At 46.2% G+C, this 12901-nt stretch overlaps 1 protein-coding gene across 2 annotated transcripts in view; it reads left to right on the top strand.

Moving 5' to 3' along the window:
- MAF (MAF bZIP transcription factor) overlaps positions 1 to 12901 on the top strand; it is a 310576-nt gene that overhangs the window by 69129 nt on the left and 228546 nt on the right. Inside the window, exon 3 of one of the 2 annotated variants that reach the window (XM_036909333.2) lies at positions 816 to 1011. The exons of the other annotated variant lie outside the window; for it this stretch is intronic. The gene's annotated coding sequence lies outside the window, so the exon portion shown is untranslated. Of the gene's footprint in view, positions 1 to 815; positions 1012 to 12901 lie in introns of those variants that run through there. 2 annotated transcript variants of the gene reach the window in all.

Below are 12901 nucleotides of genomic sequence, written 5' to 3'. Positions count from 1 at the left end.
GGCAGGAGGGGCAGGGTCCCTGCTTCCTACTCCCACCTCCACATCCCCTCCCCTGCCCTCCAGCCACCACTCCCCGGCCTGGAGGTGTCTGATGTCCCCTCTCCAATGTGCCACTCCCAGAGGGCTAGGGGTGAATCTTTGTGTCAAGTGATCCCTCCCTGGTGGACACAGAAGAGGCACTGAAAAAAGATACTTGTTGGAACGTAAGAAATAAAATAGCTTTGGTTCTTCTGTGAAAGAGAATAGAGAGATCTCCGAACCAGGGCCTCAAAGAGCACACGTCCCCAGAGAAGTCAAGGGCTGGGGCTTGGCCATGCCAGACCCCGGGCCCCGCTGTGAATGAATAACGCACTTGGGCCGAGGTGCCAGATGCCTCAGCCAATCTCCCCGGGGCCTTCCGGCCCTGCACTGGCCTACACCCGGCTGAACCCAGCCAGGGATGGGAAGGCGAGTGGGAAGACAGGAGAAGGCCTCATCCGAGCTGGTCTCCAAGCCCCAGTGGGGCCTTTGCATTTCACCCAGCAAAGGCCCCTGCTGCCAATATGCTGGCCAACCAAGCTGTGTAAACATTTGTGCTCTTCTGGCAGAGCTGGCGGCAGAGGGAGAGACAAAAAGCTTCTCCTCCCAGGACTGGACGTGGCCGAGTGTGCCCTGCCTTCCTGTGGACTTCCTTCCTCATGACTGCCTCCCCCCTCATCTTCCCCCAGAACCACAGGCCTGGGGGGCTTTCTCAGAGACCCATGTGGCCCACGGCTCCGTTTCCCCTTTGCAAAGACATGTCCTATTTTTACTCTGCTTCTGCTTACAACACCCAGGGCTTGCTCTCCTGACCAGCGTGCCTCAGAGACGGGCTCACTGAAAAAGGCAGAGAACTTCAGGGATGTGCCCGCAGTAGAAGCCGGAGGGCACATGTAAAGCTGGAAATGAGAAGATGAAGAGGGTGGCCACCTGGACTTCCGTTCAGCTGAAGAACAGGCTCTTTCCCCATTAAAGAGAATGAGATTTGGTGAACCCAAGTCCAGTATTTTTTTAGATAATAATTAAGCACTTTGTATATATTCACAAACCTTGAAAAGAGGAAGTGGTTATGAATATTAAATAAAATAGGGTATTGAGTAGCTCTTAGCACAACGACATGTTTATCAATAGGCTTACAGAGATTTCCAGAGCATGGATATGGCAAGATGCAGACAAGTTGGTAAAATAGGCTGTTTATTTTTAAATAGAACACTAGCGGTGAATGTAAAGAGCATACATAGATGGATAAATGGATGGATGGATGGATGGATGGATGGATGGATGGTTGGTTGGATAAAAGGATGGATGGATGGATGGATGGATGGATGGATGGATGGATGGATGGATGGATGGATGGATGGATGGACGGACGGATGGATGGATGGATGGATGGATGGATGGATGGACGGGTGGATGGGTGGACGGGTGGTTGGATGGATGGATGGATGGATGGATGGATGGATGGATGGTTGGTTGGATAAAAGGATGGATGGATGGATGGATGGATGGATGGATGGATGGATGGACGGACGGATGGATGGATGGACGGATGGATGGATGGATGGATGGATGGACGGGTGGATGGGTGGACGGGTGGTTGGATGGATGGATGGATGGATGGATGGATGGATGGATGGTTGGTTGGATAAAAGGATGGATGGATGGATGGATGGATGGTTGGTTGGATAAAAGGATGGATGGATGGATGGATGGATGGATGGATGGATGGATGGATGGATGGATGGATGGATGGATGGATGGATGGACGGGTGGATGGGTGGTTGGATGGATGGATGGATGGATGGATGGATGGATGGATGGATGGATGCATACATAGATGATAGATGGATACTTTGTACACTTTATTTTCCAGAGCAGTTTTAGGGCTGCAGAAACATTGAGCACCAAGCACAAAGAATTGCCATGTGTCCCCTCACACCCACTTTTGGCCTCCTTTGGCCCTCAGTCTTCTGGGTGCTTCCCATCCCACTCAGAGTAGAGTCCAGCTTACCCTTTAGTTGGGGCCTACAGGGCTGCACCTTGGGTGTCATGCACTGTTCTTCCTCCCTATGTCTTCTGTCGTCTCAGTCACCTTGCTCTTTCCCACCCAGCAAGCCCCCAGTGACCACCACAGGCCCATACGCCTCTGGGTACCCAGTCCAGATACCATGAATATTGCCTCGGCCAGGCTCCACCCAACCCTCTCCTTGAAGGGACAGGGTGAACTGCGCTAGAAGCTTCCTCTGGGCCCCCTCCCTGGCCTTCCTCTCATGCTCCACCATCTTACTTTTCTTCTCCAGATGCTTGTTGGCATCAGGCCCTCCCCAAGTGCCCTCTGCCATGTAGCGTGCCAGCATCCCAAAGGAAAGCCCCTCGGCCGGGACGGCTACTGGCTGGGGGTCTCACGGCTGCTATCCCGTCAAAGGCGCTGTGAGATACCAGTCACATGGGCAGACTCTGAGCTTGGCCACTCCCGTTTGGCACATCAATTCTGCCCGGGAAATGAAAAGTCATGGACAAAGCCACCAAGGACTCTGACTTCTCGGGGACTGAGCTTCTTTAGCATGAAAACGGGGCTAAGGAAGGCATTCGTTCCAAGGGGTGTCCTGAAAATGAAACGCAAACACAGGGTGTGGGACTGCGCTCAGAGCAAACACTGGCTCACTTTTATCTCCTTTGACTGGCGTAGTCCAATGCCAAGCTCTCTGTTTCTCTGCGTTTTTCACTTTAGAGATTGAGTTTCTCCCGGCAAGGAGGAGTAGGACACAAGGGCTTCCTCGTAGCCTCAGGAGAAATGAGGGCTCTTCCCGCACCCTTCTCCCTGTCTGCACCTCCTCTCTGCCCCTCCCTCCGCCTTGCCCCGCTCCTCTCCTCCTGTCGGTGGGCTCCGAGTTGCCTGTGCTGCTTTGGTCTGCTGTGGTCCAATGCCCCATAACTGCCTTTGTCCCCTGGTTGGTGAGTTGCTCTTGTTCTCTTCTCAGGAGAGCAATTGTGCTCTAGGCCCCTGTCCCCAAGGGAACCCCAGGCCCTCCAGGGAGAGCTCTGCCCTGGGGCTGCCAAGCATAGGCCCCCATGGTCCCATTTATGGGCCTGCAGACCACCTTGGTCACGCTTAACAGGCCAGGTGGCTGGTGCAGGCCCGGCGGCCAGTGCTGGCTCCCTGGCCGTGCAGCGGCTCAGGCCCTTCTGTCCCCTCCAGATAGGGTCCCCGGGGCCCTGGGAGGAGCTGTTTGTCCAAGCTCTCTGGTTTGGGACAGGAAGCAAGTGCTTCCGGACCAACGGGTGACCAGAAGGCTCTTCCCCTAGGAACAACGGGTCTATTTTTCTGTGGCCTTTTTATACATTTTAATCTTCCTCCTTTGTCAGACTTCCTCCCTCTCCCGTGACTGGGCAACAAGGATGAGCCAGCCCCACTAAATAGATCAAACCCTTAAATTGCCACCTGCCCAGTGGGGAAGCCCTCCTCGGTCCCTCATCACTGCCTCCCTCTGCGGAGAAATGTGGGGACAGGAAAAGAAATCCCTAACCTGAATTTCCAGGTTACAGTTCACACTGGGTTTTGCTGTGGTTGTTCAGAAAAGAGAAATCTTAATGTTAGGAGACCAAATTCTGTTGTTGAGATCTCCCATCTGTTTTCCTCCTCCTTGGAATTTTTTGGTTTAAAATGAGTGTATTAATTTGAGGCTGATTGTGCCCTCGGAAAACAAATGTGGCAACCCCGAAACAGAATCAGACAGCCCCCGGGAAGCATGGTAGTTACTCCATGCTGTGTGTGTGTGTGTGTGTGTGATGATGATGTGCTCACACATAGCCACAACCTTGACCCAAGGGGAAGGAGATGTAGAAGCTAGTGTATTGTCCCCTCCAAACCCTGGCAAGAAAATACAGAGAGCAGGCCCCTCATCTTAATGTATGGCAGTGCCCTGTCTAAGGGCATAGTCTGTGCTTTATCATCCATCATCTGTTCGTCCACCCATCCATCATCCACCCATCATCCATCCATCCACCTGTCATCCGTGCATCCATCATTTATCCGTCCCTCCCTCCATCCACTCAGCTAAGAATTATTGGGTAATGGTACTGTCCCAGACATTGTGCTCTGTGAGTTATGTGGGACTCTCATTTATTCCTCACCATAAGCCCATAAGTAGGGTGTTTGCTGAAGGTAAGAAAGCAAAGGTTCAAGGAAGTTGGTAGCTTGTCCAAATCATGCAGCTGTAAAAGGCTGACCTGGATTTCAGCCTCTTGTTGTCTAACTCCACAGCCTGAGCCCTTTCTGTCCCATGATGCTTTTCCAGTGGGGTGAGGAGAAAGAGGGGGCATCAGGTGGGTGCCGCCAGCTGGAAGGGTTAAGAGGGAAAGGGAAGGGGGGATACGGGCATATTGGTTATGTCTTGCCTCCTCCTGAAAGGGCTTGTAAACGTCTTGGCTTAAGTATATTTAAACTCAGGTAATAGCGAGATAGCTAAGTTGAGATGGTTCACACAGAAGGTAGAGAGGCACATCTGGGTATCTCATTCTAGCAAACTCTCTGATAGGCAGTATTTCAAAAAAAACATGAGTGGAGAAGCTTATTCTGTCATGTTGACTGTGAGGACTGAAAAATAGGGGGAGGTTATGACTGAGCCCCTGCTGTGTACCCCTCTATGTACTATGAATGTGTATAGCATACATAACATGCTATGTTATTTTTATTTTTTGCATATTTAAATTTAAATTGTAGATTTAGTGATTTCACTTATCTACTAATAGTTGGCCTAATTCCACAAGTTGTTTATGGGATATAAAAACAAAACTATGCTTAGGAGGTAACAAAAAAATAAAAACAAGAAAATGGTGGAAATAGCAGATTATAAGAGGAAGTAAAGACCAGGGAGTAACCATAGGGAAGAAGTGCAGACTGTAGTTGCCCTGATTGGCCCACACATTTGACTCTGAGCTTCCTGGTGAGCAAAGTGAAAAGGGGAAAAGAATCAGTCATGTGATTTTTCTTGTCCGAGAAGAGAAGCCAAAGTAGTGTCCTGGGGTAAAGATGAAAAGAAGTTCACACTCTAGTGGGTATAGATTCAGAGATCCCAGCCACAATGAAACCCAAAGAATGTTAAAAAGAAGGCATCAATGGCCATTGGTCCCAGTCCAATGTAGAAATGGGTCTCATAAGAAAGAGAAGGGATTTTCAGCTGGGGATTAGAGTGACTTAAGTTGTCAGTCTTTGAGAATTTGAAATTCTTTCATTTTGTAGTAAACTTCTTCTATCATCAAAAAGAACATTTTGAAAGTTTTTGAAAAATGTAGGCTCTTTTTAATAAAATTTGTAATTCATCTAAATTCTAGGAGCTTTGTGGTCATGCTGGCATATCAGGGTATTTAATGAGAAATTTTAGCTGCTTAGTCTAGTTTCTGATGCTTTGTAGACACTCAATAAAAAATTGTTTAGTGAATAAATAGAATATAAACAAGGTGGCTGTTGAGCAAAAAGAAACAGAATGAATTTGTTAAGATACTAGAAATCCTTCACAGTCATGAATAACTGATTTCTGAACTTCTTTCCCTTTGCTACACTGAAACTCCCTTCCCAGCAACTTTAGGCCTTGAACTTGAAAGCCCAGACACCCCTATAATGCTAGAACTAGAAAATACTAGTTTACTGTTTTTCACATATGTTGACTCAAATTCTCAATGATATCTATAAAATGAGACATGCACAGTTTCAAGGAACAGCTTGATAAATTTTGATGAGTGGATTATTCCAGGTCACCACCAACTCAAGGAAGATCTAAAACATTTCTGCACCCCAGAAATTTCCTTTGGATTCCTGCCCAAGCCCCCATCCCTCTCTGCAGGCAGCCAGTGACTGTGTGCTGATGGGTTTTTAATCTATTTTTCATGTCATTTGTAGGTTAAGATTTAATGGAACAGAGGGTTTAAAAGTTTTGAGGCTACTCATTAAGAGTAACCCCTCATTTTGGCGATGGGGAAGTTGAGGCCGGTAGGCTAGTCATAGACTAGTCAACAGTCAAGCTGAAAGAACCATTCATGTCCCACAAACTAGTGTTTTCCCATTCATCGTATGTGCTGCCTGATCCATGCCATCATTTTCAACCAAGGAGCTCTTGGTGGGGGGGCGGTGATGCAGGGAAAGTTTAGGTGACATACATTTCACTGAAGTTAAAAATTGCAGTGGTAGTAGAAATTATTCTGAATTATCCTCAGAATTATTAATAAAATGATGGCCTTAAATAAATGTTTGAAAGAAATGAGTTTTGTTGGGAATAATACCTCACAGCCACTTCTCAAAAGTCCAAAGAGAGAAGCAAATTAAGGGGTGCCCTTTAAGCAGTTGGGGGGTGAGAAACGCAGAGTTCCTAAGAAATATCTCACCAATTCAATGATAACATTCAAATCAAGGAGAGAAAAATACAGTATCAAATGTAATGAAAGCTCTCTTTCCCATCAAAAACACTCCCTGCTTCTCATTATCCAGTGCTAAAGGGGATGTCAAAGTCAGCATTTACAGGAGAGGGGGGAGAAAATGCCATGTAAATCAAAGAGAAATAATCAGATTTTCCTGGTGGAACTAAGTGCAGTTGTTTGATGTAATTTTGACATTCAGCATAATTTCAGCATCTGAAGTTCGGGGATCTGGGTGTCTCTGTGAGATTTGTATGGTGAGAATCTACCAATCAGGAAAATCTTAAGTTAGACTTCGAATACAATGTGGCCTTATGCATTTGGGCGTAAAGTCTTCCATCAGATTTGCTGCCAATAGAAAGGCAGAAAAGACCATTCCCATTTACAATGGGTTGACCAACCTCCCCCCAAATTCACATCTATCCAGAACCTCTGACTGTTATGTATTGGGAAATAGCTCTTTGTGGATATAATTGGTTAAAATACTGGGTAAGAATGGACCCTTAAGCCAATGACTGGAGTCTTTCAAAGAAGAGAAGAGGACACGTAGAGACCCACACACAAAGAGAGGGATGTGACGATAAATGTAGATATTGGAGTGATGCTGATATAAACCAAGAAATACCAAGGATGGCCAGGAGCCCCCAGCATGGCAAGAGACAGGGAAGAATCCTTCCCGAGAGCCATTGGAGGGAGTATGGTTCTGCTAACACCTTGACTGAGGACCACTGACCTCCAGAACAGAAAGAGAATATATTTCTGCTACTTTAAGCCATCCATTAGGGGCATCTTTCGTGTCAGCCTTGGGAGACCAACACACTGGAGCCGTGTAAGACCCCTTCTGCTTCTAGAAACAAGAACCTGTCTAAGCTTCTGATGTAGAAATAGCAAGGAATCTGGAAGGTGACCTGTCCTAACAGAGAAACTGGGTTCACAACATTTCGAGTCAGCATCTGAGATGCTTCCAGACACCCTCTGAGAAGTTCTGGCTATGCCTCCCCTCCTGTGAACCAGGAGCAGAAGCCTCAGTGAACCCTAAAGCTCCCACAGGAAACCCATCTGCACCCTGAACTGTGGAAAAGCCGTAGTGATGCTGATGCAGGGCTTCTCCGCCAGAAGGTGGCCCCATGCAGCTTCTCAGGCAGCGTGCTCTGAGCACTCTGAATGAGAGTCCTGGGGGTCCCTTCTCTGCTTTGACTCACCCAGCCTCTCAAGGAGACCAGAGGAGTCTGTGATCTCCAACCTGTGATGTGAAGAGATGGTGGCTTAGAGTGCAGTGAAAGGAGGACGTCTGGGCAGGGGGCAGCTCACAGGAGAAATGGCCTCTGGGGTATGACCCGTGCAGCCTACCCTCCTGCAGACAGAGGTCTTGGTGGGAGCCCCCTCTGGGCTACCATAACCCAGAAGGCCACTGTGTAGACAGAGGTTGGGCTAATCGCCAACGGCATATGCCACCTGGGCAGTAACACTGTTTCACGGAGAATGCTAGTGGTAGGGGTGGATGGGATTATGGTCACGACTCTTCACCTCCCTACCCTCTCTAACATAGTTGAGCTACTATGTTCCTTTCCTGCGGCTGCTGTAATAAATCCCCATCAACTGGGGGGGCTTAAAACAGCAGTCGTTTATTCTCCCACAGTTCTAGAAGCCAAACATCTGAAATTTAGGTGTAGGCAGGGCCACACTCCCTCCCGAGGCCCTAGAGAAAATGGCTCGCCTCTCCAGCCTCTGGCTGCTGTGGGCATTCTTTGGCATTTGGCTGTGTCTCTGCTCTGTCTTCCCCTTGCCTTCTCCTGTGTCTGCCTTTAAACTCAAGTTATGTGAGATTGTATTTAGGGCCACCCTGCGTAAACTAGGATAAATACATTCCTCTTCTCAAGATTAATGTAGTCACATCTTTGGCCATAGAAGGTAATATCCACCGATTCACACCTTTCTGGGGAGGCATGGTTCAGCCCACAAAAGCCATCTTGCCATGTGGGTTTGCACGGCCTCTCACTACCGTAGGCAGAATTGGCTTGGAGTCCATGCATTTCTGCTCTGTCCTCTTGCACTCCTAGCACACTGTCATGAGATGAGTGCGTCCCAGATAGTGTCTGCTCCTTCATTCTGGGCCCAGAGTGAGACCCAGGAGAAACCTATAGTTTGGAGCAGAGCTAATGCAGCCAAGCTACTAACAAGAACGATAGTAATAGATGCTGTTATTGTCCATCTCAGAGACCCAAGGGCTGCTTGTCGCTGCAGCAGAAGCTGACAAATACAGTGGAGATGGCAAGTTATTTGCAAGTAGACTCTGTAATACTTCTGGAACTTTGGGCATGATGGTTCCCCTGAAATATCTGTGATCTTATCCATCTGAGGAGTACTTCCTACTCTTCCTCCTATATAAAAGTTTGTAAAACCCAGAGGGAGGGTCTTAGACGTATGCTTCCGTAATGCCTTACTTCCAACATCTGTCTTGCTCACTACCCTGTGCTGAAGGGTCTCTATATACCTGAATGAATGCATACAAACACACATGAGTGGATCACTGGAGCGTCCACAACTTCTAAGGACTGTACAAATAAAAAGTGATTTTGCACTGGACAAGGGTGCATGGTGGTTACATGCAAGGTCCCTGGAGCTGCCTGCCTGTGTTTGAATCCCAACTCATCCGCTTGCTAGGCATGTCAACTTGAGCTAGGTCCTTGACCTCTCTGTTTCTGTCCCCATGTGCAAAACTGGAATAGTAACAGGCCTCAGCTCACAGGACTGGTGTGGCTGAAAATGAATGAGCACTTGGAACAGGGGCGGGCACCGGGTAAGCTCTAGCTAAGCCAGGGCTTGGCCCATGGGCCTAATCTGTTCCACAGCCTATTGTATGGTCTGCAAGGTAAGATTGAGTTTTACATTTTTAGATTGTTGAAGACATATTTCTTCAAAGGGTAATATTTCATGGCACATGAAAATTATATGAAATTCAAATTTGAGTGTCCATGAAGTTTTATTGGAACATAGCCACACTTGTAGACATGGTGTTGATGTTTTCGTGCTACTGTGGCAGAACTGAGTCGTTGCAACAAAGACCACATATGGCCCACAAACCCTCAAATATTTATTGTCTGGTCCCTTACAGATAAAGTGTTTCGGCTATTGATCCAAGCTGTGTCAACTTACAGTCTTGGTAAATGTGCCCAATTACTGGAGCAAAGAGGCCAGCATGTACTGCCCCTCTGCTTAGCCACATCTCCGTTGACAAGTCTAATGATTTCTGCAAAAAAAGCTACAGATTGGCAGCACTGTTGACTTCATCTGGATAGAAGGAAATGGAAATTCACACCTTTTCCTCTCTTCTCCCTATATTTTTGTCATCTCTGTGCATTCTTCATTAGTCTCAGAATGATGTCCCTTAGGTAATAAATGACAAAAGAGGAAAGACACAACTAAGTGGATGAGCAAAGAAGAACAGAATTTGGGGATTATATATTTGTTCAAGTCTGAGCTTTCTCTGATTTACTGTGAAAAATCCAGAAGCTTCTTCTTTTCTGCTTCTCATTATCCCTTCCACTTAGTTAATTAATCCATTCAGTAATTCATGAGACCGTATTTATTGAGTACGCCTTATATGCCAAGGACTGTGCCAATGGCTTGGGCTCAAACAGTGAGCAGGATCATTCACTGGCCTAGACCTCACCAAACTCCTGGTCTCAGGGCCAGTGCAGGCCTACACAGAGACTTTGGGGTAAACTGCATAAAGGCACCTCATTCCTACGGGCAGAGTGCATGGCTTAGCATGGTAACAGGCACTGGATTTCAGCCCAACCCAGTTCCTAGGCCAGTGACTTTGTGTAGTGCACACCGAACACCACTGTACATGGCACTGGATCTCCTGGGAGGTACTAATACCTAACAGGGGCAGGGTACATGTGGGTCGTGGAGTGGAGGGGATTGAAGAGCACATAGGTAGCATCTCACCTAGACTGTCTGAGCCCAAAGATGCATCTCAGAGGGGGTGACTTCTAAGAAGAGGCCATTTCCTAGAGCAGTGAAAACAGCCATACAATAAGCCTTGTTTTCTGCTATTGTTTCCTTTAAATATGGGGATTCTGAGCCATGGAGTGGTCAATTAATCCTTTACCTGTTTTTGAAACTTCCTTTGTAAAGGAGAGAGAAAATGTATGTGCTATCATTTAGGCCTTTTCGATAGAGTGACTGGCATTGCATTTTGGCAGAGGCACTAAATGACTTAGGAGAGTTGGGAGATGGTGGAAAAATGTTTTTGTTGTTATTATGATTATTATTATTATTATTACTCAGAAGATTTTATTTGATCATTTAAATCATTACACTCAAGTTTCTACCTCAACCAAGGCCAAGAATTACATCGACCAATATTCTCAGGCCCACAGCTACCATATAGAACCTTAAATTGTAACTTCCAAGAAAAAGAAATGATCAGAGGGATTTGTCATGATTGGACAGATTCTGGAAAACCAAAACACACTTTGCTATAGAGATGAATTTTCATGTGTGGCAGGCTTGCATATTAAAACAACATTGAATGTCATGGACAAGGTCTACTTTTCTTTCTGCTGGTGTGTTTATTTTCATAGCCCCATCGTTTATTAAAAATCCTTGCATTTAAGGCATCTCTAGACCCTGTCACCTGCATTTTGAAGAGAAGACCTTCCCTATGTGAACCCCCTTCTTGGCAAACTAAATCCATATGGAATGCTCAATCTTTGTAAATGAAGGCAGATATACGTGGTATGTTACATAACACCACAGCAAGAAATTGCTCTCTAATAAAACTCAGGGAATTTCCAGTAGCAGCTGTGGTAACAGAACCTGGGGAGTGTCATGCAGGGAGAGTAATAAAGGACAGAAAAAGAATTCAAGTTGTGTCTTTGAAACTCATTCTCTATGACAGTTCTAAGCCTGCTGATTGTACTAATCATGGAGAAAAAAAAAACACATCCTATCCAGAAATTATAGCTGCCTGAGGCCTTTCTTGCATTCCACATTTGTTATAGTGTCATATGGAATCTTCCCAGATGACATTTTTTAAAAAATGCAGCCCAACTTTCTTCTGGAACATCCTATTCTCCTTTCCTTGCTCTACTTTTTTCCTACTAAGAATTACGAACATCTGACACAACACATGTATTAGTTAGCTAATGCTGCATAACAAGTATCTCCATACTTGGTGGCTTTAAAACAACAATATTATTATCTCATAACTTTTGTGGATCAGAAACTTGGGTAGGGCTTAACTAGATCCTCTAGCTCATGATGTCTTCCAAGGCTGCAGCCAAGATGTTGGCTAGGCCTGTGGTCATCTCATGGTTCAACTGGGGAAGGATCTAGCCGGAATAAATGGGAGCTGTTTTAGAAGCTGCATACCAAATCATATATTTTAATTATTGATTTGTTTAAATATCATTTCTATCCCACTAAAATAGAAACTCAGTAAGGACAAAGATTTTTCCAGTTTGTTCCTCACGAAATCCAGAACTGGTTGGCATATTTGTTGAATGAATGAAGCAACAGAGGGACTGCTTTTGCACTCCACAGAAGTTCTGTGTGTGTCTTATTTCTTCTCTTTCTTCAAGGTAAATGAGCCTGGAGAATTTTGAGGTCAAAAGTTTGAGATAGTATAAATACTATTCAGGAGAAAAGATTCATTTTAACAGTTGTGGCAGGTAGAATAATGCCTCCCCAAAGATGGCCATGCCCGAATCTCTGGAACTTGTGATTTGTTACCTCACATGGCAAAAAAAGTACTTTGCACCTCTGATTAAAGTGACAGACTTTAAGAGGAGATTACTTTGAATTATCTGGGTGGCTTCAATCTGATCCCAAGAGTCCTTAAACTTGAAGAATATTTCCTGGGTGTGCTTAGAGAGAAATCTGATGACAGAAGTTCCCAGAGATGGAAGCTTGAGCGATTCAGTGCCCCAGGCTAATTCTGAAGAGTTGGAGGGTTGAGGGGGTGGGGGACAGTAGGGATGGACACACACGCAAGCACCAGAAAGAGTCTTCCTTCTGGGAGAGCTGAGAGCCACTCCCACTAACAGCCAGCAAGGAAATAGGGACCTCAGTCCTACAACCACCTGGAACTGAATTCCGTCACGCCCTGAATGGGCAAAACTGACTCTTCCCTAGAGCCCATAGAAGGGAATACAGCTTGCTAACACCTCAATTTTTGTTCACTGGGACCTACACTGAACTTCTGACCTCCAGAACTGTAATATCATAAATTTGTATTGTTTTTACCCACTAAGTTTGATTGACTTCTGTATTTGGCCGGCCTGGGGAATCTCTCCACATACCTATGTTCTGGTTAATTTCACGAGGCAGCTACTGCATCGCCACCACTTGGCTCCCACAACCACCTGTCCAGTTTGGTGTTTGCCCTTTGTGATACTGGCCATGCCCTTTTGTCTGGGCCTCACAGTTGCTTTAAACTGTCAGGCCTGGTGGCAAAGCACAG

Source organism: Manis pentadactyla, chromosome 15 (assembly GCF_030020395.1).
Source record: "Manis pentadactyla isolate mManPen7 chromosome 15, mManPen7.hap1, whole genome shotgun sequence".
Classification (NCBI taxonomy): domain Eukaryota; kingdom Metazoa; phylum Chordata; class Mammalia; order Pholidota; family Manidae; genus Manis; species Manis pentadactyla.
The sequence above is the reverse complement of the archived record's forward strand: the minus strand, read 5'-3'. Positions and strand labels throughout refer to the sequence as shown.